Consider the following 27,420-nt stretch of genomic DNA (forward strand, 5'->3'; position numbering starts at 1 on the left):
GAGCAGAAGGTGGGAGGAGGTCACTAGTAGGGCACCCCAGGGCTCAGTCCTGGGCCTGGTGCTCTTTAATATTTTTATTAATGACATGGATGAGGGAGTGCAGGGAATGCTTGTCAGATCTGCAGATGATACCAAATCAGGTGGAATAGTTAGTACCCTCGAAGACAGAAACAAAATTCAAAGCTACCTTGATAGGATGGAGCACTGGACCGAAAGCAACAGAATGAAATTCAACAGGGATAAGTGCAAAGTCCTGCACCTCGGAAAAAGAAACCAATTGCACAGTTACAGGATGTGGGATACCTGGCTCAGCAAAACTACAAGTGAGAAAGATCTTGGAATGGTCATAGATCACAAGCTCAATATGAGCCAACAGTGTAAAGTGGCTACAAAAAAAGGCTAATGCTATTTTACGCTGCATTAATAGAAGTATAGTTTCCAAATCTCGTGAGGTGCTGGCCCCCCTCTATTCAGCAATGCTTAGGCCTCGCCTTGAGTATTGTGTCCAGTTCTGGACACCACACTTGAAGAAGGATGCTGACAAACTGGAACAAGTTCAGAGGAGGGCAACAAGGATGATCAGGGGACTGGAAACCAAGCCTTATGAGGAAAGGCTGAAAGAATTGGGCATGTTTAGCCTTGAGAAAAGAAGACTGAGGGGAGATAGGATTGCACTTTTCAAATATTTGTTCTCCATCGTCCCAGAGTGCAGGACACGCAACAATGGGCTCGAGGTAAAGGAAGCCAGATATCGGTTGAATATCAGGAAAAACTTCCTAACTTAGAGCAGTATGACAATGGAACCAGTTACCTCGGGAGTTGGTGAGTGCTCCAACATTGGAGGCATTCAAGAAAAACTTAGATAATCACCTGGCAGCTATTGACTGTATTCCTGCATTGAGCAGGGGGCTGGACTTGATGGCCTTGTAGGCCCCTTCCAACTTCACTTTTCTATGATTCTGTTGTCAAGGGGACTTACAAATACATCATTAACAACAAAGTAATCTGCTTTGCTCTTTATTTTTTGTGAAACCTCAAAGACACACACAGACACATGTTTTCCTCAAAGACACACACAGACACATGTTTTCAGCAGAAGATTTAAAAGAACCAGAAAGTGTATATACAACAGCAACACACACACACTTCACCATGCACGATGAAATATGGATACTCTAGAAAAAAATGTTTCAGCCCACTGTTCTCAATGTGGTGGTTAGCACAGAACCACATATCTTTCTAGTTTTCATGTTTCAAATATTGGCATTCTGAAATATTTTATAATGACCACACACTATCTTGGGGGAATGGTCAACATCTAATTATCGGTTCTCACATTCTTGGTAGCCACAGGAAGTCACAGATTCTTGAGCAAGTTAGCATTTGTACAAGTTCCATTGATTTGGTGTGTCAGCTCTACTTGAAAGTAGCTGTTGGATTTAGTCTTTATGAATAAATTGGAATAAATTGAAAGAGCAAAAAGAGAGAGAAAACTGCTTGCAAATTAGTTCTCGTGATACAGGAAAAAAATCTTTAATTGACAATTAATATTACTGTGAAAAGATTAATAGGTTATATAATATTCTTACATTTATGTTGGTCATGAGACTGGAACAAAAGTATTATCTTCTTTGAATAATCTTTAAACTTGAAGAAAGCTGGCCAAGTTATGATAGTACAATTCTACTGTGATATGTAGATTCTCTTTTTGCTGTCTTTTGAATGAGCTGTTATCTTGGTACAGTTCTATCCCCATGATGAAAAATGCCTTCCTCTAAAGCATATAATTACCCTTTGTCACTTGTAAATTTCCCCTGGTTTCTGAGCTCATTTAATAATGCTGAAGAGAAGTTAACAATAAAGGGCTCCTGCCAATTTAGCACCTTGTACATAATGTACCTATAATGATAGTTTGATTGCCTCTGCCCATTATTTCCACTTCTATTTTCTATTACTACACAGAGAGCCATTCTGCTTTGTGGAAAATGAATACAGGAGATGAATGCGGACGTTTGCCTATAGAAAATGTTGCATACAAAATGGCGGTGGCATTAGAATGGAAGTTGGTTTCATTTCTGGCTAATAAACAAAGACAAAGTTCTCTATCTTTGGTCTGTGTGGATTTTGGCACCAAAGCTATGGTAACCAAATGTTGACCACTACTTGCCTATGCACACCTTCTCTCTTATTCTATGAACTTTGATATGCGATGGTGGATTTATGGAACTGAATCTGAGGCATCTCAAGACATATAAACAATTGGATCTGCGGGGCTGGATGTTCTATGCCAGCACTTCCTGTTCCCAATTGTTAGGCCAGTCAAGATGGCTTCCTTTGGATGTCAGGGGCTAAAAGAGATTGGCCATTCTGGACTACTGGCTTTCTACCAATGAGCTAGATTAGGCAGAGAGAGGAAATCCCAGAGGGAAAGATAGCAGTCTATCCTGAAAGTGAAACTTCCTTCTTCCGTGGGAGTTTGCTTCATCTGTTGACTGGAATTCAGCCAAGCTTCCTGGATTGAAAGCAGTGGCTCTACTAGTAGGCCAATCACTCCTCTGGAAACATAGGGGAAGCCACAGACCACCGTCCCTGATTCTGTTCGATGCAGGTTTTTCCTGTTAGACTCAACTGATTCTCATATTTTGTTGTTTTCACTCCCCTACATAAACCTCAGCCTTTGCGTTCCTGTTTTGTTTAGCTTGTCCAAAGGTTGCGGCCTAAAGTGACATAAATGGTAGTCTATTCTTCATAACTTAAGGCTGTTAGTGGCTGAGTTAAAAGTAGCAAGAATACCCATTGTGGACATCAATTCCTCCTTGAACACTACACTTAATTACATTTTCTCATTCTACAAGAAATAGAAAATTCTGGCTAGGTGCATATGCCACACAATTATATCTTGGTCCTGAGGGGGATATTCTGGCCCTTGAGAAATGAGGCTGATTTCCAGGCTCACAGCTGTGCATGCTCACATTAAAAGTGTGAAGTCATAATTTAGGATGGCCATCCATCTTATTTTACATAGGACATCCCTCCATTGGTAGGCATCCCCTGTTTGAAGGACTGGTCTGAATCTGCTTGAAAGTTAAGGAGCTATAGGAAGAACATGAAAAGATGTTGGAACTGACCTTCAGGAATTGACTCCAGGATAGCAGTCCAAGCAGGGAGACAGGTAGCCTCATCATGATCTTCCCTGCTACGATGAGATGCATTGAACTTCTCTTCAAACGCTGCCTGGCAGCAATGGCTCCCTGGGATTTCAGATGGGATTCCTTCCTACCCCTGTTTAGGGATCCCTGGCATTCCGTGGTGATCTCCCGTCCAGGCTCAACCCTTCTTGAGTCCCCAAATCAGATAAGATTGAGTGCATTCAATGTGGAACTGCTATAATATTTCTTGTCTGTTTGGACCGTATATCTGGAGCAACCATAATCCTTGTTCAGGGAAAAGATTCTACACTGACATGATGTACGCCAGCAAAGGATACATAAAATTGCATTTTTAACAAATTTGTAATACTAGATGACTTGGGTCTGGTGAACGGCATTTGAGAAAGGAGTGACACTTTTCTTCAAATCTTCTTCCATGACTTCACAACAGTGTACCTGGGGTGAAGGGTGAGGTGGAGAGAGGGGGAAACAAACATGGTTGACACCTTCCTCAGGAAATTCTGCTGACAGGGCTTCAGATGAATGAGGGGTACAGATGGTTCATCCGTTCGTGCCAGTTCATTTAGTGGCTGGAGAGGGGTTTGGTGCTTCAAAGCCCTGCCTCTTCCAGTGGGCACCCACTCAGAGGCAGTGCCCAGAGAAGGCCAGGGAGGAGAGCCAGATTCCTGCCCTTGAGCGGGCCACCCAACACAGGAGGCGGGGCTTTGAAGCACCAAACACCTGTTCGGCTGCTAAACGAACTGGCACAAACCGTTGAACCGAAGGTTCATGCTCATCTCTAACGAAGGGTATTTTTTAATTTTGTCACTGAACCAGATGGTTCATTGTGAAATATTAAATAGGGCCTCGTTTCTAGTTTCTTTGGTCGAAATACATTAAGTGGGAAATGGCAGTGAAATACATAAGTCTGGCTCAAAACCAAATCCATTTTGGCAGCCTTTTTGCCACACCAGTTTTGAAAATATCAACACGAGATCAAGATTTTGGACTCGGTGCTTCTGTCTGCTCAAATGAACAGCCCTCAAAGGGCACAAGCCTGGGCTATGCATATGAAAGTGGATATATAATGAGTCTCCCTACATATGTTCCTGTGTACTACTATATTCTGATTTCAAATGGAAGGTGTTAAGGAGAGGTAAGATAATCTGAAGAAACGTCACACTGATGACAATGCAGGTAAGTGCAAATAAAGGCTGACATATTTTGCATTACTAAGTATCAGGATTTCAGCCAATATGAAACAAGCCATTGTTTATTTTGGAGTCTGTGCCTTCTATTTTAGGCAAAACAAAAAGCCAATCTTTTTGGGCCATAGTCTGGAAAGGGTGGACCTCCGTGTCTGTGTTTTTCATTCAAACCTCTAGCTGACATCTGGATCTTGTTCGCCCTTCGATCCCTCCTCAGTAAATGCTGAGGGCTATGAACTTGAAAAGGGGAAAGGGAAAACAGAGCTATTTGATTTTTGAGAAGGTAGAATGGCTACCAAAAGAGAGAGGGAGAGAGAGTTCACTTATGTATCTTTGAACTAGTGAATTCTCTGTACAGAATCCACTAAATTGATAGTGATGTATTTTTAAAAAATATATAATCGGGGCCTGTGAAACAAACAAACAAACAAACAAACAAGCAAACAAACGTTCCTAGTTGTTACTTCCTGCCCTGTTTCAAGTAGCATTACTTACGGCATTAGCATTCTTCAGCCGTCTTGCACAAATGTTGTCCTGAGAGAGCACAGCGCAGATGGGGCAAAACACATCCTGTGACATTGTTTATGAGTAGTGAGAAAATCCCTTCAGGGCTGTTGCTTGCTCTGCTACACTCAGGATAAGGTCAACAACTCTCTCTCTCCCTCCCTCTCCCCCTCTCTTTCTCTCATTCTCTCCCCCCCCTCCCCCAAATTTGTAATACTGTAACATTACAACACAAAAATCTCTGGAAGCAGAGTTCAGACTGGAATGAGCAATGGTGGCTAAGGCTGTCAAATATCTGGAATGTAAAAATATTACTTTTAAATCTACATTCCTCATTCTTCTTCTTCTTCTTCTTCTTCTTCTTCTTCTTCTTCTTCTTCTTCTTCTTCTTCTTCTTCTTCTTCTTCTTCTTCTTCTTCTTCTTCTTCTTCTTCTTCTTCTTCTTCTTCTTCTTCAGCACCACATATCCCCAGACCATGTTCCAAGATAGAGGGCTATTGTCATTTTGAACTAACCAAGGTCATCCTCTGATCCATGTTACTTTTCCATTTGTTCACCTTTGAGCACAGCCTGGGAACGTGACTTCTGTAGATTATAGAACTCCCAGCTTCTGGGAGCTGGTAATCCACAAAGTAACTTTTGCAAATATTGACTTGTAGTATTTGAATATCAAGAACTCAGGCCAAAAAAATGTAGGTCTTGGCTGTTCCTGGACATAAATTAAGACTGAAGAAAGACAAAACAGAGTTTGCAAAGACAAAAAAAAAAAAATGTTTCTGATGGTTTCCCTGCCTTGAACCTGGATTTTTATTGTGGTCCTCACCACATAATAGTGTTCCCTTTGGATCACCCTCCCCTTTTACTTCCTGCTCCTTTTTTCCCATCTTTTCTTCCTCCCACCAAAAATCTCTGAAGGAGGCAAAGCTGGAGTTACTGCCTTCAAGTTAGATTCACAACTTGAACACTGCATTCACACTGGAAGGACTGGGAGCCTTCTGGGAAGACTCTGCATTACAGCTGCTCCTTGCCTGAGATGCTGTGAAACTTCCCATTTGCTCTCCCTGTGTCTTATTGTCCCTGCTGCTCCCCTTTTCCAACACCACACCTTTTGTAATCCAAATTACACAATTACCCCTAATAGGAAAAATGTCATCTAAATAACTCCCACCCACCCCTCAAAAAGCACCAGCACACTATGAGATGGTAACTGTGAGAAGGGAAGGGGGGAGGAATGAAACATCTTATGGAAACTGCCTATGCTTGGCAGGCTGGAACCCTGAATGGGATCATTTCACACTGTGACATTTTGCTGCTGGACCCATTTACACACAAGAAGATCAGATCCACCTTAGAAGGCCGAAGGAGTTGAGTATGCATACCATTTTGAATGCATGGAATCCATTCATTGATCTAATGCAAACGGACTCATTTGAAACTACTGGAATCATCATCATCATCTTAAAACTACAGAGCTGGAAGGGACCTTGCTCCTAGAGTTAAGATGATCAAAGTATAGGCAATGCTCCTTCCTTCCTTCCTTCCTTCCTTCCTTCCTTCCTTCCTTCCTTCCTTCCTTCCTTCCTTCCTTCCTTCTCCAGATTATACTGGGCTATTCAAGCACATTCTCAGAGTGGCTTAGCAGAAAATATTTTATAAAAAACACTAAAATTACTTGAATAAAGTCTTAAAAACCAACATAAAAAATAATCAGAGTAAATTGGACACACACACACACACACACACACACACACACACACACACACACACACACACACACACACACACACACACAGAGAGAGAGAGAGAGAGAGAGAGAGAGAGAGAGACCAAGTTTAGAAAGCTGGCACAAGAAAGACAGCAGATTATGAACTAGTCAAGTTTCCCTCAGGAAAGTCTTCCAAAACTAGGGAAGTGCTAAATAAATGTGTCCACTGCTTAGGAGCTTTCTTACCATCAGATACTTCTTTCCTCCAACACTCTGCATTTGTTTGGTGGCTTTACTGAAGAACAGTGGTGAGCAAAAGATCAACAAGGAACAGATGTCACTCCTTTTGTCTTTCTAGGGGAAACCATAGATCCACCCTATATTTTCCTCTGTAGGGAGAAAATCGCTTTGGAAAAGATTTGGAAAGAATATAAAGGGGTCTGTCTATATGAGGTAGTGCCTCCCTTTTTTGCTACGAGGAGAGTATTGCTTTCCCACTTCTGTACTTGGTCCCTGGAATGCCACATAGGCTTGGCTCTAAATCCAGTTTAAAAGAAACAAGAAAAACAGGAGTTTTGTCTGTTTCTAAATGAACCAGTTTATTTGGCTTTTTAAAAAAGATCAGCCCATTCTGGTGTTTTTGTTTGTTTGTTTTTACTCTACTAGAGTAAAAACTCTGCTTCGGCCAAGGAAGAGAAGTTAATTTGAGGTTGTCACAAGGGCCAGCTCATCACAGCTGCTGGAGAAAAGAACGGGGACTGCTGTGTGTAGCGAAAGCTAACTGATTGCGCAGCCGGACTCTCCTGGAAGAAGGAAGAGCTGGCTGTTCGCAAAGTCAGTTCTCAGAGGACAGGAAGTTGCCCGACACCTGGCCAGAAAACACGGGAGACAATTTCCTCTCCCAAGCCTGGCAAATGGCACTTCTCTGTATATGCCCACTGAGCATAAAAACATCAGAGAGAGAAGATTTAAATGATTTCATTGTCTCCTGGCAATTCCATTCTTGATTACAGCAGCCACCAAATCTACTTCTTATTTTTTTAAAGAAAAAAAAAGAAAGACTGCATTGTATGTAATTCATAGAGTTGCACCACCACCAGAAGTTATGGGCATGGCTGCTAAACATGTTAAGTGTTTTTCAAATCCACTGCAAATTTATGTAGGGCACGGTAAAGGCTGAGATCACATTGATTTCAATCAAATACACTTAATCCTTCCTTGGCCGCACCCTCTAATGGAGGCAAGACACAGTCAGCTTAGGCCTAACTGTATTTACTCGGAAGTCATCTCAAAAGGTTCAATATACTTTGCTTCCTGCTAGGCATCATTAGAATAGAAGCCACTGTAAGTCCATGTTGCTACAGCGCTTCAGTGCATCGCACAGAAAATCCATTGATTCTTGTAAGCATATTTTTAGTTTTCTTTTAGGTTCTCAACCTGGTATAAGAACAAATCCCCTGCATTTGATAGGCCTCAGAAGTGTGGATGATTTCATCTTGTGCAGCATCATTTACCTTTCATATACTTTTTCATAATTTTCCACTGCATGATTACTAATTTTCCCAAGCTACTGGTGTTTAAACAAAGGGCTTGTCCGCTACCAGCCCATCTTCAATTTGAGCTGGATGGTGTGTTCACAGGGGTCATAAATGCAGAGCTATTATGATTTTACTGCAGGTGGAAGGATTGAGGAGTTAAATATTCAACTTTAATGAGAGCAAAGGGGGGCGGCGGCAAAGGAAGTGTTTGATAGCAGTCAAGCTCCTCCCCCACCCTTGTACCTCCAAATATGGCACTGCCATTGGTTAACCTCCAGGCTCAACCTTGAGGCTGACCCCGTGGGTCGTAGGTGGTCACATCCTTCCATGGACAAATGGCCTCCTTCCATCTGTTGGCCAGTTTTCCACCGGCTGAATGTGGGAGAGGAAAGACCCTTGGGGAAGTTACTTTTTTGCATGAAACTATCAGCTGGAAGGAGGATGCCTATGGAGGATTCTGGGAATGGTTATCCAAAAAAGCAATGTTTCCAAGATTTGAGAGGAGGCAGTCTTCATTGATTCCACACTCCCCCTGCAGTTCCCCTTGCCAACTATGCTCCAGAGGGCTGGAGAACCTACCAGCATGGTGGAGGGAGTTGTGATGGTGAGCAGAATTTTTTTAAAAAAATCCACACATGTCCAAACTCCCGCCCTGCTGAGTGGAACTACTGTATGTTTGTGGACACTCCCATCAGTGGGGTAAAACTCTGGATCTAACCCAATATGGTTGATAACATATTTTGCATCTGTATATGCAGAATGGCTGCCAGTTTTTAGATGTTAAGAAAAACAAACAGCTATCTTTATGTTTCCTTTTCATTCAGTTTTATCACTGGCATGCCTTCAACCTTACTTCTAGTGATGGGACAAGCAAAATTTAATTCATAATTAAGATTTTGAATAATTAACCTAATATTAAATTCATCGTGATGTAACCGTCTAACGTTTTTAGTACGTTCTCACAGAACATAATCCTTATTAATCCATAAACAGTTCTCTTAAACCGTAAAATAGAGTTACACGCTTATGGATGATTAGGAGTGACTGAGTACCGATGTGATATTTATCCACTTTACTATTTTTAGTTCTTAAAGGGGCAACTCTAATGTCTTCCCCTCCAGCATTATAGGAGGGGGAAAACTTCTTCATACAGCAAAGTCTTTCATGATCTGGACCATGCATCGCTGCTGATCTGCAAGTCCTGTTGAGGTGATCCTCAGAGATTGGGTGGGCTCAGTCAGAGCTGCTCTACTTTTTGTGAGAGTGGAGACTGGGGCCCTTTGGACTGCGGCTTGTCAAATGGGGCTGAAAACCTCTGGGCAAAGACCCATTATTTCAGTCATATGGACTGAGTGTAGTTGACCCATCCTCCCTTCCAAATGCTATCAACTAAAAGGTCCTTCTTAGTGGTTTGCCCAATAACCCATGGTTTGCCTCATTCAGTGTTGTTGTTGTTTTGACAATGCTGCTGGTAACAAAGGGGTAGGGGGGGTAATTTTCTTATTTTCCTATCTGTGTGAGACAAGATTTTAATCATTTCCCATCCTCGTCTCCAAACAGGGTGAATTTTGAACCTGTCCTGAGGATAAATCTGACAACTGTTAGCAAGTGATTTCACAGAACATCACTCACACAAAACCCAGAGACAGCCATCCCTTTAAAAAAGATATGAAACATGTAGGTGCTCTGATTTGGAGAAGAAAGCAAGACTTTATTAAGTAGTCTAATGAGATTCCGTGCAATGTTTCGTGGTCCTTGGCAATGAAGACATTTGAGAACCATACTTGAAGTCCACTGTTCCTAAAAGAGACACTAGCGGGCGCTATCCCTTTTCAGTAACCAGACAGAGTGGCTTGTTTGCTCATTAGGCCTTCCTTGTCTTTGACAAAAGCAGAGAGGATAAAACCTGAACAATTATCTCTACTCACATGTACTGTGTAATGCAAGAGAAAATACAGTACTAACACGGAACTAAAGAAAAAAGGATCTAGTTTAATAGACTTAAAAGAGGCAATAAAATGTTCAATCAATATAAGTGTAGGCTCTATTTGTATTGATTCTCCCTCCCTTCCCTGTCTCCACTTCTTCAGCCTCAGAATAAAAATGCAAGGGGTGGGGTGGGGGTGGGGGAGAGAATTGACATTTTCCCCAATCTGCTTTTAAATTCTTTTATATCCTCCATTGCTGTTCCCCAGTAGGTAGGACCTGATATTCTAAGTAGCTGCCATGGGAGGAAAAGAAAAAAGAGAGAGAGAGCAGGTAAAGCATTTTATGGCATTGAGTCTACGGGAATGAGGAAAGTATTACCGTTCGAATGTCTGCCTTTCAGATAGTCATTGGAAATGCAGGATGAAAGGAGAGGGTGAAAAAAATGGCAAGCAGATTGGCCACGGAGTCTGCTTGCAGTGCTATTGGGGGGGGGGGGGAGGTGCGAGTGCCAGAACAGAATTGAGGAAGGCAGGAGCTACTTGTCCTTAAAGTTCACTGGTGACTGTGGGCCCCTGACGAGTTGCCAGCCTGAGCTACGGTATATTGGAGGGCTGTGGTGAAGATAAAATGGAGGAGAAGGAGGAAGACCATGCGCACCACCTGGAGATGCTTGGAAGAAAAAAACAGAGATGAACATAAGAGGAAAAATACTAAATGCTTAATGTCCACCAAGACTGCTGAACTATGTTTTGAAGGACTTAGCTTGCTGGATAGCTCATTGAGTTGGATACCCGGCTGTAGAGCCCGAGGTCAGGAATTTGATCCTCACTATACATTGACATATGGCTTGATGGCACATAGTTTGTTACTCTGTATATATATTGCTGGTTCCCTGTGTGGCTGTTTTTAAGAGGTCTTTTATAGCTCAGTGAGCTGGTTAACTGGTTGCAAAGACCGAAGTTGGGAGTTCAAATTACGACTGTGCGGTCTATGAGTAGAGCCTGCCTTTGCAGTACTGGGCAAGCTGCACAGTCCCAGGGCACTACCAGAAAAAGGGAATGGTGAACTACTTCTGAGCATATTCTGTTTAGAAAAACGTCTAAAAGGCTTGCGTGTCAGAATTGAATGCAAAATTGATCCCTGTCGTAAATGATAAGAAATCAGTTCTATTCACAATCAATGGCACATCTCTAATTGAAGAGATGCTGATGTTTGTAGAACCCCCCTCAAAACAAGATCCAAACAAAAATGCAATGTTACCACCCTTACTGGTAAAGACTAATTGTTTTCACTTTTTCCTGGGCCAACCCTGTCATTAGTTGGGGTAAAATAATCAACATAAACCTGAGAGTCAAGGAAAGAAATACAAAAATTCCAAAATATTTATAAACTCAAGAACAAATGACTTAAACATTGTTTCTTATTTCTATGTCTGATTAATCATATGTTATAGTTGGGTTTATATACATTTAAGATTTATATACAGTATTTGTTTCTTTTAACTCCTAGGTCCATGTTGGCTGTCTTTTTGAATCAGGAGTAATGTTCTTCTTATTTATTCCGAATGAGGTAACCACCTCAAGCAGCTGATTTGAGCAGATATATATGTGTGTGGTGGGGGTGGGGGGTGGTTATTCATTTTGTTTTTATATATTTATTGCCAGGGAGAAGGAGAGAGATACATGGAGGATTGTTCTGCCTCAGGTGCCAAACCAACTGTAGATTTTAGGTACTTTAATGGCGAGGAAGGCATTCGTTGCTGCTTCCTTTGGGCAGTAAAAGGCTTCGGGTGCCTCCTTCCTGCTCCCCACAAGGCCTGGACCGTATGCCCCCCTTAGCCGAGGCCTGTTCACCTCACAGTTATTCTCCTCCTACAGAGGACCCTTGCTAGTTTAGACCAAAAGCCCAGCTGGTTGAGCATTTTGTTTCCCGAATGCTTTAAGAAAATGAATTCCTGCCTGCTGTGCTTGTTCAAGGCACAGGAACCCTCCTAGAACAAAAGGCAGCAGCTATACTTTTTGTTCAAGCTGATGATAGGGAGTCACAGTTCTTAGACTTCAGTTTCTCTATAATGCTGCACCCAAGAAAACATGCTCAGGAGGCGAATAGGACAGAAGATGAGGAGAAGCTGAGGCTGAGGCTGCAGGTCAAGGTCTGAGGGCCTTGAAATAAAAGTTGAAAGCTAATATATAAATATAATATATAGTCATAATATACATATACTGCGATATTAATATAAATATTTATATGTTTACATGTACTATAAGCAGCACAGGTGCTTGTTGTACTAGCTGTTTTAACTGCCTCAACTCATACCAGGATGTTTGGGTTAAATCCCCAACGGTTTTGTGAAGGGCTCATGTCAATAATGTAAGTGCCCCTGCAAGTAGTTATTGCACCTCAGTTTCCTCTGACTTCTTGCCTATCAACATTTCATCTCCAACCATGTGCATTGTAGAGCAATAACCATAAAGGTGCCACACAACTCTTTGTTATTGTTGTACATTGTGGCACCTTCATTCCTAAATACACGTTAGATACAGGGAAAGGGGTGTATTTCGAACCATCTCCAGTGGCTTAAGTCCTCCCGAAGCATGGCTGTACATTGTCCAAGAGGGCGCACGTGAACCCAACTGCTTGGAACAAGGCCCATATTGCCCCAGGAACTGGAATTAGGAATGAGGTTGAATGTTCAGGAGATGTAGGATGCAGAGGGCCTAGGCAGCCATGGTTTTAAAACTGGAAAACATGTCAGCAACAATTTTATTATGTTTAACTTGGGTTTTAATATAGCACACACATTAAATTTTCTTATCTGGCCTTTCTATAGTACCTTCTTGCATGTGTGGTGTTTAGTCTTCAGTCCCTCTTTGTGTATCTCCTAGAGATTGTGTCCTTCTGTTTCTGTAGGTGCAAGTGGGGCCCTAGAACAAAACATGGTCTCTTTGTTTACCTCAGACCTGAGGGAATGCCAGCAGGTGAAAGACCAAAGAAGGGTATGAGGCAGGGATGTTAAACATTTTTGGGGCTCTTCCATCATTCTCTTTTTTCCACTTACTCTCTTGTTCCCAACTCTCCCAAGTGTCTTTTCTTTCCCTTTCACCTTTCCTTTTCATTTGTTTTTTTAAAATTGTTATGGTTGTATTCTTGCTATCAGAGATGTGGAGACATTCTTGTGTAGTTTTCAATCTCATGTACCTTTGGTGAACACATACCTCCATGTGAAATGGGAGAAGGCCGATCACTCAGCCACAGGTAGTGATGTATCTTAGGCCAAACTTCCTTTTCATTTTGTAACATTGAACAGTATCTTTATATTATTTATAAAGATACTGTTAAATACAGAGAGAGAGAGAAAGAGAGAGAGAGAGGCTTTCACCTCAGTATTTGTCCTTTCTGTGCTGGTGACCTTTTCAAATTGTTCACACCAGGAATCACAGTCTGTAAGCGGTGGCAAGGAAGAACGATGCTGGCAAGGAGTGAACAAGATGTCACCATTACAGGGGGCTCCACTTCAGAGAGGGAAAAATGTGGGGCACATGACCATTCTCAGCCACACCGCTTTCATGTGCTTCTAGGAATGTGAATTAAGTGGTGTTGGGTCCCTCTCAGAGGACCAAGAGCTTTGGTGCAGCCACCTGGACGGCTTGCAGATACAGAGTCATCTCTGGCCCCAGCCAGCCCTCCCTTCAGTTGCTGGAGCACAAGTAATTCTTCCTTTTGAACCAGAACAAACTGGTAACAGGGATTCATTCCCCCCCCCCAAAACTGCTGCTGTGCCTCTCCAGCAAGATGAGAAATGCTGCTGGATGATGCCTGTGAGGCTGGTTTTATTCAGTGTGTTCTGGCATGTGGTCAGCCTGGTGGTACAGTGCACCACACACCCTTCTGACTTCTTTGTGGCATGTGCTGTAAAAGGAAGTTAATCTGCAAAAGATTTTGCCATGGGGTAGTGGGTGGATATATCACCTCACTTACTCGGGAGCTTTTATTACCCATGACTGCCATGCCCAGAAAGCCAAGTCGTTGTATTTCAGATAGTTGCTGATGTCTTAAGAGCAGAGCCAATTAAAAAAAACGCGTACACAAACAAAACAAAAACTGGTAACCTAATACAGAGAGTGATTGCTTAAAGAGTCTACAAGTTCTTCTTGCTCAGGTTTACAACACTACACCGCTGGTTTACAACACTACAACGCTGTCCTATGTAGTGTTGCATGGAATAAAAATTTCTCTCAGTTCAATGTGACAGTTCTGAAAGTGAGCTGAATAAATCACAACACTGGACATGCCTCTGTAAAATGTAAAATAATCAGAAGCACCTACACAGATAGTGGAGTCCCCTATGCCCACTCAGAAGTCACTACACTGAATCCAATGGAATTTACTGTGAATACAGTATAGGGTTGCAGCTCTCCTTATTCATTACGGGAGTAGCTTCCAAACTTGGGTCCCTGTTCTGCAACTCCCAGAATCCATGACCATTTGGTCTTCTGGCTGGGATTGTTTGGGGCCGGGGTGTGTGTCCAATGACATCTTGGAACTCAGGTTTGGCAATCACTGAACTACAGTGGGTGCCACCTCTGAGTGTCTTTCCCTTCCGCTGACTGTTTTACTCCTGGACAAACATAGAATTTGTTTTTTCTTTTTCAGGAGGGGCTGGTAATTTCAACTTGATTGAACTCCAGACCTTGGGGAGTTCAATCAAGTTGAAATTACTGCCCCCTCCTGAAGCTGTTCCACTTCAGGGCCCAGTGGCAGTCTGTCTAAAAACAGGTGGCTGGCATTCATTATTCAGAGGAATTTTTCCAGGATTTGGTTGTGTGCGCATTTGACAGTGCATACCAGTAATATTTATTGCACAAACATAAGACAACTGCATGATTAAAAAAACATGACCTCAAATCACTGTGGAGTTACTATGGGCTGGTTTTCTTTGTAAGAACTTTTCATTTTTAGGATGGAGGAGGTGGTATAAAGGCATGATGTCAGCTGATACAGATGCATGTGAAAAATGTCTTTAAAAAGGCATTTAAAATACTGTATCCTTAGTTTCCACTGCAGGCTCAGGCCAATATCCTGCTAATAGCTACATCTGTGCAGAGCTCCAGTTGTGGAAGCTGATGTGGCACTCTGACACATGTACAGCATGCATATGGCGCACACCTTGCTGGCTTGCTGCAACAGCTCCGGTAGCGAAGAGTTCTATATACATAAATATGGAACAGAATATTGGCCCAGGGATAAAGAGTCACAACCAACTCTTCTGTCATTCTGTTGCTATTCCTTGAATTGTAGACTGCTGAAGCATGTATGGTATGGAAACTTGCATTCAAATTGCAGAAAAGTCTACCTGCAGTGTCTGGACTTATTTCTAGTCCTCATTACTTTGGTGGTAAATTTGAAAATGTGACCTTGGCATGCCTGTAGTCCAAGAACCTTAGGTTACCCAAGGTGGCTTGTAGACCATCTTGACTGCTGTCCTTAGCATTGTCAGCATTCAGGCTGCTCTTTGTGATATAGGGCTTGGCATTTCCCACCCCTCCACCCCTTGCTGGCAACGTGGGTGTGTTATTGGGCTGCCAATATCAGGACATTTTTCTGCTGTTCTGAATAGTGGACACAGAAGCACAATATCCCACATGAATAAATCAGAGATTAAAAAAAAAATTGAATAACCGTCTGATCAGCCCAGTAGGGGTAGAAAGGTTTAACACAGAACTCTTCCACTCACAAGGAATTTATCATTGGGTTCAATAGGAAGCTTTACATCAGGGGTAGGAAACTTTTTCATTCGAAAATCCAGACGCCAAGAACAAGCATATCAAGGGCAACGTAGTAGGTAAGGCCATGGTCCAGAGGGGGGTGGGGTGGGGTTGCACTTGTGCCCGTTTCTCTCTCTCTCTCTCTCTCTCTCTCAGACATGTTCCCTCCCAAGCTACATTTTGCTGAGCAAAACTGTATGGAAGATTATGTTCTGAGGCCTTCTTAAGTCTATTAACCCCATCACTTGTTACTTCAGTTTGTTCACATGAAAAGCAATCAGTCTCAAGAGGAAAGCCTCCTTATCCTGGGGAAGCACTTCCATGTGAACCAGAAGGCGGGAAGACAAGCATTTTGGCCTCTGTGGAGAGCTTCCCTAAGTGGAACCTCCTCTTCAGCTGTGTTACTTTTCACAGGAGCAGTGGAATGACAGAGAGAGCAGGGCTGGCTTGTTCCCATTCTTGTGTGTTGAGTAAACGCAGCTAAGAACACTTGAATCTAGTCAGAGGGTGTAAGAGTTGCAGTTCCTTACTGCGCGAAGTACAATGGCAATTTTTTTGTTCGGATAGGGCTCTTAACATTGCACGGCAAATGGAAACTCAGCTCCAGAAAGCCTCTAGACATGAAATACTGGACTACCTGGACTTTTGGTCTGACCCGATGAAGCACCTGTGTACGTTGTACAATAAGAAGTATGATGCTAACAGGGCTAGATTTAGGGGCAAGTTACCAAGAAAACTGCCTGTGACACTGGGCTTGTGTGTGTGTGTGTGTGTGTGTGGAAGCTTTAACGAGGGCAGCCCAAAACATTTTAATGCCTGAGGGAAGCAACAAATGGCACACATAGACCCATTAAAGCAGCTATATTCTAAGTTGATTTGGCAATAGATGTGATCCTGAGATGGTGAATCTTTCATGTATCTCTTCTTGATCCCAGCAGTAAATATACAATATCAAATTAAATAATCAGCCATTTGTTCCCCAATTCATGACACCCCAAATCTGCTGCTTCAGATGCTGCCTCATTCTGCCTCTAGGTATGGCAGGCCCTGATGAAAACATCTCTCTCTCTCTCTCTCTCTCTCTCTCTCTCTCTCTCTCTCTCTCTCTCTCTCTCTCTCTCTCTCTCTCTCTCTCTCTCTCTCTCTCTCTCTCTGGTTTTCCCCAGCTTGGTAGCTGACAGTGAAAGACAGGTGCTTGCTTCATTATTAATGTGGATGTTTTTTTTCCGCAACCATTTTGACATGGTAGAGGTCTGAAAGTAGTTTTGTCTGCTAGATTGCAAGCATAAATGTGGCAACAGCAGCAGTTTTAAAAAGGAAACAAAGAATGATTGGCTAGGAACATATTTTATTTTCTGTTTTATTCTATTTTATTCCAATTTGGAACATTTTAAAATGTTTTTCTGTGTGAAACATAAACAACCCCAAAGTGGTTTACAACAGCAATACCTGACAAAATACAATAAAACAACATTAATAAAAGAATAAATTCAAAATAATAACAATACATAATCAAATCCAGATAAATCCTACTAGGCTGCATACGGTTGGCAGAGCTTCCCCATTTAAGCTTAAAGACAAGACAGAGACTGCTGTGAAACTAGTTGTGTCTTTGTGTGTTCTCCTGCAAAACCAGATCATTACAGGCCTGTTTTACAACTCCTTATTATTGCTTATCCTAAGGACACTTATTCTGAAAAGTCTAAACTCAATTTTCCACATCTTAGAAAAAGTGAAGCACCAAACTCTTTCCAAGGCCATGCGCAATAATCAGAAATTTCAAAAATATAATACAGAATACAACAAAAAAGCACTGTGTCCTGGATACAGAACTGTCTTGAACTATTCAGGCTGATTGGGACTAACATTTACGAGATCTCTATCAAAGAGGAATAGCCAGATTTGGTTCCAGGTTGAAATGAAGTCAATTCATACAGTGAATTGTGTCCATAGCACAAACAAGTCTCAAAGGGGCGCAAATCACATAGGTATTCCTTGCCCCCTCACTCTCTTCTTTTGGAAACAAATGAAATTTAGAAGTGCTTAAGATGTGAATTCCTGAAGCCAGCTATCTGAATTATGTGAAATGAAAGGCTCTACTGCTCAGGATACTGGCCTATGTCAAGTTCGCTTGCCCTCCTCCACCAGTGTGCACATTTTTGGGTTGTGGAACATAAGGCGGGCTGAGAAAAGTCTCTCTGTCCTTCCCCATGAAAGAGATTTTTTAAAAACAGACTGCAATGAAACATCCACAGAACATACACAAGAGAAGGGGGAAAGCTGTACCAGGGATCAAGGATGCACGTAGAATGCTTGAGGGTCTCCTTTGATGTTTCCTGCAGCAACACAACCTTCTCTTTGGCCAGTTGGAGCCACTAAGAGCATCACCTGCTTTCCTAGTTTCAGCAGCCTAGATACTCAAATCGATGTTTTGCTTGGTACAAGCCAGCAGTGCTCTCTCTCTCTCTCTCTCTTGTCCTGCTCTTATGGGTATTGTTTGGATGTTGTTATGGATGCCTTATGGCTGAGGCTGAAGTCAGTCAGAAACACAGATTCTTGGCATTGCTGGGGTCAGATTTTGGGGGCTGGCCAGCACAGCAGTTTTTCAATAGAACTCTAGTTGGCTAAAAAGCACAAATGATTCAGAGAACCCTTTTATTTTATTTTATTTTGGAGCACTTTTGTATTACTTTTCCTTATCGACTACATACAAACCCAAAGCCGTTTGCAATAGAACACCCAACAAATCACAATAAATAAATTAATACAATACCAATGGGAAAACAATATAGTGAGCAAAACCCTGTTCTGTAACTTTGTGCTGGATCAGGGTGCCGGAAATAATTAATTTAAATTAATTTAAAGCATTCTAGCCTACCATTTCAGCTTCTGGGGCTGTGTAGAGCTCCCTTTTCCTCTGGGGAAATCTTTGGGGGCTTTGGGATGGGGGGGGAGGAAAATACATTAAAAGTCCAAAATTGCCTCCAAATCACTTCCACTAGCACTGCTACTAGACGTTTTGAATGGATTCAGATTAATTATTTCCTGTTCCTCAATCCAGTTTATGCAAATGGAACAGTGCCAACAGGATTTTGCTCAATATTTCATCAAAACCAGAAGATGAATAGTGTCTGAAGTGTTTCAAATTCCAGGATTCCATAGTTTGGAATTAAACTGATGCCAACTTTATATGACTTTATATGACTGCAAAGCGTTAAGGATCCTCTCTAGGATCCTCCTTAGGAGCACTAGGCAATTAATTCTGTGTTAGTTGAAGTGGATTGGTTACTTACAGCCATGGTGGGGAATGAGGGGCAGGGTGCACCAAATAGCCCTGTGATCTGCTCTCCCAGACTATAGGTGAACTGTCCATATAGCTTACTGGTTCAAACTTGGCATGCCTAGTGAATACATAATGAATTTTTGGTCAAGGGTATCAAGTGACGGCAAGAGAAGAAGGGGACGACAGAGGATGAGATGGTTGGACAGTGTCATCAAAGCAACCAAGATGAATTTGACCCAACTCCGGGAGGCAGTGGAAGACAGGAGGGCCTGGCGTGCTCTGGTCCATGGGGTCACAAAGAATTGGACACGACTAAATGACTAGACAACGACGATCAAGCTTACTTAATCCTGTAATCAAGTACTGTGTCACATCTGTTTTTTCATTTAAATATGGTAGACACCCGCATCACATGGAAGCCATTCCCAGCTGCTAATTTCTGCCTGTGAATTGCATACAACTCTCGGATGGACATAAGAATGTAGGTTTAACAAAAAAGAGACAACATCTGTTGCTGTGTAGCTGTTCAGCCCAAGGGGAAGCAAACCTAAATATTCCTCTTCCCTACATCCAAGCCATTTTCTTTACTGTCTCCTATGCTTCCTGAAGTAGGGGGAAAGGTGAGGGGAAGGAAAGAAGACGGAGAAGGCAGAGTTGTAACTAGCAATTTGTGGTGCCTGCAGCACCATGTACAATGGGAGCATGTGGAGAAAGGACTGGGAGAGAGAAAGAGGCCTCTGGACCTGAGTGTGTAGCAGCCATGTTGTTTCTCCATGAAGTCCACCCTGTTTTGTGTTTCCTCAGGGTGGACCGGCTCCTGCCCTTTGCAGAAGTAAACTCCAAAGGGCAGGTTTGAACACAGCAAATTTAGGTACCCTTGGCCAAAGCCCTCCCTGTCCCACCCTGGTTAGGGTCCTGAGAGAGGGCACATTTGCACACACTTATACTACAGCCTTGCATGTGCCATTAGGGGTGCACATGACAAAAACTTTCATTTCAGGTTCTTTTAGAGGGGAGGAAGTTCTTTCATTTTTGCACCTTTTGTGTATCAGCCGTTTCATGAAACAGGGAAAGGAACCTGCTCTTTAGGGTTCCTTTGTGTTGTGTTTCCACATTCGGGTTCTCTGGCACCAGTATGTCCAAAGGTTCTATGCTATCTCCATGTCTCCTACCAGGACCAGGACCACAAACCCGCATCGCTCCCAGGCATTGCTCCTGCCTTTCTTACTCCAGAGCAGATCCTCCTCCTCTTGTTGCATTACCCAGCTGCCCACCCACTACTACTCCTCTCATTGGAAACTATCTCTCCTCAGCTGCCACCATTTCCTCCCCATGTATTCATCTGAGTAGGGATAGGAGGAAGAAGAGAGGGCCTCCTGACTGGTGCAGAGCTGAAGAATCCCTTTTTCTCCTTTCTGTATCTGTAGCCGCAGCATCCCTGTCTCTGCACTGCCTGCAGTGCAACACACACACACACCCATTGTTGGGTGGAAAGGACTTTGGGGTGGACTCTACCACGGATGGTGATTGAGACAGAGCAGTGAGCACACGGGTTCCCACAAGAAGGACAGAAGCAAAAAAAAAAAAAAAAAAAAAAAAAAAAAAAAAGGCACTCCTCCTCACTGGGCTACCACCAATCCAAGCCCTTTTACTAATTCAGAATTCCCCATCTCCCACACCTTCACATTCTGATTGGCTGATGACAGCAGACCTCACAATGCTATTGGAGGAAAAAGGTTCTCAGCTGATTTTGCCCGACAAAGAGTGAAGGAAAGTTTTAGCAGAAGAGGGAAACACAGCGGCAGCCACCACACCAAACAACAACATTCACACACTCTTCTTTTGTTTTTGTTTTTTACAAATCATGTGTGTTCAGGAGGCTGTCTTTTCATCAGCAACGAAAGAACATGAAAACAAGAAAAAAAGAGTGTCTTTTGTATATGTGTTTTTTTCCTTCATGTTTACAGAAAATCCCTATCCCTAGGTGGCATGTTGGTGCTGAATGATGATGCCTTCCCCCAAAGAATCCTGGGGAATTGTCTTCTGATGAGTTTGCTGATTGAGTTCTCACTGAGGCAGAACTACAGTTTCTTGGAAGTGAGAGAATTCCTGCTGTACTTGGAGTCCATGTTGATAAAGTTGCATTCAGAATGAGATGTTCAACCTTGTTCTTTCACTCACTCGTGTTTTTCCCCCCTCTCACTCCCACAACCTGGGGAAGGAGGAGCAAAGAAAGCAGAGACAGAAAACTGGCAGCAAGGGAAAATCAGCAGCAGCTCTCCTCAGGGGACCGGATTTGGCCCCAGGACAACCAGCTGTCGATGCATAATTGAGGAAAAGTTTCCAGAGCACCACACTCCATCCATGTATAAAGAAGACCAGTGAGGTCACCCACAGGATCTCTGTGGTGCCTTGCCGGCCCAATTAAAGTCTCTCTGCCTTCAGCAAAGATCCCAATTCCCCTTAATTTTAAAAGGCTAGGATTTGGGAGAAAGTTCTTGGTGATGTACTTTCCTTGGTTGTCACTAAATGAAAGCAAACGGGGACTTTGGCTTTCGCCCATTGACTTTCCATTCCGGCTTCCCCCTGCCTCATATTTTGTTTCTTTATTAGCTGTTGCTTCTAATTTCTTTTAAAAGGATCAGGAAGCCCGTTGTAGCCACAGTAAGTAAACTGTCTTTGCAAGAAATAAGGAAACTGTTAGAAGGGAGTAGCTGCCACATTGTGTGGGTTACTTAATTGTCTTAATTGAGAATAGATGAACAAAAATAGACCTCAGACTTCCTCTCCTCTCCTCTTCTTTCTTCCTCCGACTGAAAAACATCCAAAGCTGCAATAAAGCCAATAGAGGTTTTATATAATGGGAGACGAAAGGGGAAGAAGGTTTACTTAATACTGGAGGACTTCAGCATTTATCGTTGATGAATCATAATAACACAATAGTCATCCGTGGGGAACAATGCTTTCCTTACCCACTCCCCTCCTCACCAAGGAGGGACACCAGATCTCTAGTCTCCTCTCAGTGTGATTGCTCTGAAAATAGCATTATTTCAAATAGAAGCAACTGCCCTTAGTATTTACTTTATGGGAGTAAACTAGGTTTGGAAGTTCATGGAACATTTTTTACTGTCTGAAGTTTCCTGAAGCTTGGTAAATAGGAGTGTGTGTGTGTGTGTGTGTGTGTGTGTGTGTGTGTGTGTGTGTGTGTGTGTGTGTGTGTGTGTGTGTGTTGCACGCGTGCATGCATGCATGAACATGTGTACCTCTGCACACAACTATAGGATAGCCACATATTTGAACAGGCAACTGGGAGCATGATGGTGCAGGTTCGCTGGTACTCCCCTTCCCAGTGTTAGAAAAAGCACTTTCTAGAATTTTGAGGCAAATGCACTCTGATCAATTCTAGAGAGCACTGGAGCCGAGGAAAGACAAGCATGCAGGGAAACAATCAGAAGCTATCAAATGAAGCATAGAGGAAAAACAGAAATAAAGGCTTAACAGGGTTCCCAGCAGCCCATCTCTAACGGGGAGCTTTTGCTCCTGTGGTTCATCTAGGCTCAGGCATATGGAAACGCTACTAGAGGAAGCAAGCTGAGGAAGTCTGTGGTTGGTTTTATTTGTGTGCTTGCAGCTGGGTTGTGATTTACTGTTGAGTGCCCGAATGCGTCAGAACAGGATTCCTAAAAAGAAGTGTTTAACGCCACCTTCATCTCTGCATGGCAGGAAATAGGACATTTTGGTAAACTGTTTGTGGAGTGGGGCAAGGGGGGGGCATGAAGTTGGCACACAAGAACAACAGCTTGGCATTTGGGAATTTCTACAAAACTAGGTGAGCCTGAAAGCAGAGGTCTGAGAAAGGCCTTCCCCCAGGAGGAACCCAACAGGGGTCCAAGTGTGTACTTAGATAGTATGTAAAGTCTATGTGAGCTGGATTTAAAAAGAACCAAAGTGTTGTGACTGTATGGAAGGAATTTAAAACCATAACCCCTGCCCCCCCAAAAAAAAGTACTGTGGGTCCTTAATGGTCTCATAATCCCTTTTTTTTTTGGTTTTTGTTTTTGCTTTCATTTTGTTTAGGTTATAAATGTGGGGAGGGAACTCTAGAAGACAGCAAAGTATGGAACTTATGTTGTTTAGTTGTTTAGTCGTGTCCGACCCTCCGTGACCCCATGGACCAGAGCATGCCAGGCCCTCCTGTCTTCCACTGCCTCCCAGAGTTGGGTCAAATTCATGTTGGCAGCTTTGGTGACATTGTCCCAACCATCTCATCCTCTGTCGTCTCCTTCTCCTCTTGCCTTTACACTTTCCCAACATCAGGGTCTTTTCCAGGGAGTCTTCTCTTCTCATGAGATGGCCAAAGTATTGGAGCCTCACCTTCAGGATCTGTCCTTCCAGTGAGCAATTATAGAGCACTTATGGAACTTATAGCAGCAGCCATTTAAAATAGAACTGTTATAAGGGGTAGATTTCTATGGCATGTCATATTTTTGTTGTTGCAGAGAAAAATTGAAATGCCATAGAAATCCTACCCCTAGTTATAGGTTTTGCCCTTTTCAAGTCAACCTTCCTTTTCTTTCCTTCTCCAGCTTCACTGGCCTCACCTACAGCATTTTCACCCCATACTATATTGTATATAAGTGGGCCTGCGGAGTGGGAGACAGTTTATCTACATGCAAATCAAAACAGGTTAAGCGTGTGGATCTTGACGAATGCTGTATCTATACGCAGTGGTCAGGGAACAGGGGTAAATTACCCCAAATGGGATAAAAATGAAAATCCTGGGGGTAATGAGGACATAACCCTAACCCCCTTCCCTCCTCCTCCTCCTCCTCCTCTACCCGGAGGGGGGTCCTGAGCTGCGTGATCGCCCCCTTCCTGCCCCCTTCTCCGGCCTGGTTGCAACCGAGCCACAGCAGATGGCGTCCAACGACGGGCCCCAGTCGGTGGCATACAGCAGCTGAGGTGGTGGCAGCGGCCATGTCAGAGGGTGAGGCGGGGCTAGTGGTTGGAACACCCCAGCTAGGAGGAGCCTCTCCTTCCGGTGACTGGAGAGGTGGATCACAGCGGAGAGGGGCGGGTGCGGCCATGACAGTGACCTGGGCCAGGCTTAGCCTCCCGGCGGCAGGCCGGCGCCGCCACCCCACCCCACATCTCCAATCCCGGAGGAGCCCATTGGGCGGCAGTGGCACTCACCCAGCCACATAGCTTCCTTTGGTGGCACCTCCATGTCAGCCGGGCGGGCCGGGTGGAGCCTCTCACCCTCTGTGCAGCAGCTCTTCCAGTGCTTCAATGGAAAGGCCCGTGGGAGGCCCGATGCTGGGGCCCGATGCGATCGCCCTGGCGAGTAGTTGCCGGAGCCGGTGCCTGAGCGGGAGGCAGTGTCAGGTACCCCTGGCAGGCAAGCCACCTGCTGCTCTTTGACTTTTTTTCCTGGAATTTATTTCTTTTAATATTTTGAATGTTTCCAGACTGTGAATAAATGAATCAATGGCTACTGATCCCATGGATAAAGGGGTCCTACTGTACGACCAAACAACCTGTTTTTCTTATTATTTACCTAGATACATTGCACAACCCCAAAAGGGCTTGTGAGCACACTGACTAAGCATCAAATCCACAGTAGTGGAGGCATGCAAGCCAATGAATAATTTTTCCTCATTTCATTATTTATTTATTTCCAGTATTTCAAGGCTTCCCTATATCCAGTTTCTCATGGTAGTTTGCACTAAATTTACATACACATTTTGATAATTGTAAGATAAAATAAAAAGAACAGTATGGCGCCAGAACAACAACAACAAATCATTCAACACAGATAAGACTGAATAAAACTGGAATGATTAAAATAACAAAGACCGAATCAGTTGTAAACATATTTTCTAAATTGTGTTTACTGTATTGTTAGGCTTCAACAGCAATGCTTCTCTATGAAATCAGTTAACTTACTTGGTTGAGTTACAATTTATTAAGGGTTGGTTTTTATTTAATAACATTAAATAAAGCCAACCCTTGATAAATGGTAACTCAACCAAGTAAGTTAACTGATTTCATAAATAAAATAATTAAATTTATGAAATGAATAATTCATATACTTTCCAATAACATGTCCTCTTGCTGGCATACAAACAATGTAACATTAAAATACAATGACAGAATAATAAATGTATACAAATTTAAGCACAAGCCTTAAGAAGGTCTTGGTTCAAAAGTCTCAGAGAATGAGCAGGTTTGTGTTTGACTCTGTCAGTAAAGAAGGTGCTAGATGAGAATCTTTAGGAAGGGCATTTGGTATCACTGAATATTGATTAAATACAGTACTGTAGATTTTCGGGCTGTCAGCTAAGGTTGCAACCTTTGCCTATGCACCTTGGATTAAACCCCATTGATCTACTTCTCGATAGTTACACACAGACAGGATTGCACAAAGTCTGTATGTGCCCTGACCCCATTGAGAAGGGTAGCATTTGAGATGATGTGAAATTTCTATTTCTGGTCTTCTGTCTTTGATAAGGCACAGTTACCATTGTTTGTTTTAGGCAGGCAGTGATGCACTCTGCTTGTCCAAAGGCCAACCATTTAAAATGCGTAGTTCTAACAAACTACATCATCCAGATGAAAAGCAATACCACAGCTGGAAGCAGAGAACACTGCAAGATAGAAAAGATCTGTAAAATTCCAGATCAACACAAAGCCAGATAAATTATTAAACATCTGGTGATCATTGAACTATGTGTCAGTAATTTGGGAAGGATAATGCTCAACATGGAGACGACATTATTTCCGAATTTCATACAAAAATATAAAAAATATATTTAAAATATTTTAAAAATAATTAAAGCTATGGCTGATTTGGCTTTCCAGTAAAAAAAAAAAAATCAACAGAGAGCATGAACTTTAGGTTTCTTATTTTGATCTGGATCCAAATTGTTTTCCATATTGGCCCATACTGAAACAATCCCAAATCTGAATTGCTCAATTTGGTCCCAGAACACAGAAAAGGAAACTTATTCATTTCCTTTCCTATTTTGGTCCACCCCCAAGAATCAGCAGCACGGAAACACAATTGTTTGTGGGTGGGTTTATTTTTTTTTTTTTGACTACAAATCCCAAAACTCTTCGGTCTGGGAATCTTACTTGAAAGACAGACATCTACATAACCTATATGTGGCTCACCTGGGAGAAGGGTCTAAGCTGGAAGACTTCATGGCTCAGCATAGGCTTACCGCTGCCTAACTTCCTGTTAAGGAAGAAAGCTGGCCCAGTATTTGCTGAGAGTTTTCTTTTTGAACAGAAAGCTAAGCCTTCTAGCTTTGGCCTTTCTCCCAGGTGAGTCACCTTTTAGTGTTGTAAGTGTACATCTTTCAGATGGGACTTGTGGACTAGACAATTCTGGGATTTCTGGATTTAAAAAACCCAGAAAAATTAATGGCACATCCCTAATAAGCAGAACTCTATGGCTGCTAAAAATGCTGTTAACCCTTTCCCATTAACCTTACAAGTTTTGTATTTCTGCAGACTTCAGGGTACTTTTCGGGGCTCTAATGCAGTTCCCACAACAGACAAATGCAATAACAATATGTACTGTGTCTTATAATCATATCATTGTAAGTGGAGATGTTACAATCAGCATCTCTTACAGTATTCCTAGTCGACTGTCTAAATGGTCTGAAAGGTTACTCAGTAAAATAAATGAAATCAGTAATGAAGGCAGTATAAAAACAAATATTAAGACAGCCAAGCTCATTGTCATCTGTAAAAAGCAAACAGCTGAAGAAATGCAGTGAAAGTTCCAAAATGAAATGTAGAGCATGTTGGCAAATATATATGGATCTTGGCATTTGGTTGAATGAACAGTGGGATCACAGCCAAGTAATAAAGTTAGAAATGAGAGGGCCTGGGGCAGCTTCTTTAAGATGAAGAATGCAACAGAAACGTGAATTTGGGAATGTGCCTTGTGAGATGCTGTCTCTTCTGGGTTCTACTGTATGGCATGGAATCATGGAGTTCAACACAGGCTGTGACATAAATGACAAAATCATGTGAAATGTGAGTTTATTGCAGGATGCTAAAAAAATGTCTTGGACCAAGAGGATGGCCAAGCGGTATGAATGTGAACACATAAAGACCAAGAAATCATAACGTACATAAAATGCAGACAGCTGGATCACATAATGAGAATGCTGTATCTGACCCTTCCAGAAAAAATAAATGGGAAAAGACGTGCAAAAATGGGTAAGCGTATATCGGCTGAAGAACTTGGAAGGCTGGTTTGGATGAGACTTAACATCCTTGTTTACAGCTGCCTCCTGTCCAGCCTCCGGGAAGAGATAATGATGAGA

At 42.6% G+C, this 27,420-nt stretch overlaps 2 long non-coding RNA genes across 3 annotated transcripts in view; one reads left to right on the forward strand and one right to left on the reverse strand.

The window, feature by feature from the left end:
• LOC140701889 (uncharacterized) overlaps positions 1 to 2,040 on the forward strand; it is a 56,065-nt gene extending 54,025 nt beyond the window's left edge. For both annotated transcript variants that reach the window (XR_013538381.1, XR_012080884.2), the window contains exon 3: positions 1,963 to 2,040. This is a non-coding gene — a long non-coding RNA (uncharacterized LOC140701889). The remainder of the gene's footprint in view (positions 1 to 1,962) is intronic.
• Positions 1 to 27,420, reverse strand: part of LOC144584256 (uncharacterized) — a 159,410-nt gene that overhangs the window by 106,353 nt on the left and 25,637 nt on the right. The gene's annotated exons all lie outside the window — the stretch shown is intronic.

The sequence above is a fragment of the Pogona vitticeps genome, chromosome 1 (assembly GCF_051106095.1).
Source record: "Pogona vitticeps strain Pit_001003342236 chromosome 1, PviZW2.1, whole genome shotgun sequence".
Taxonomy (NCBI): Eukaryota; Metazoa; Chordata; class Lepidosauria; order Squamata; family Agamidae; genus Pogona; species Pogona vitticeps.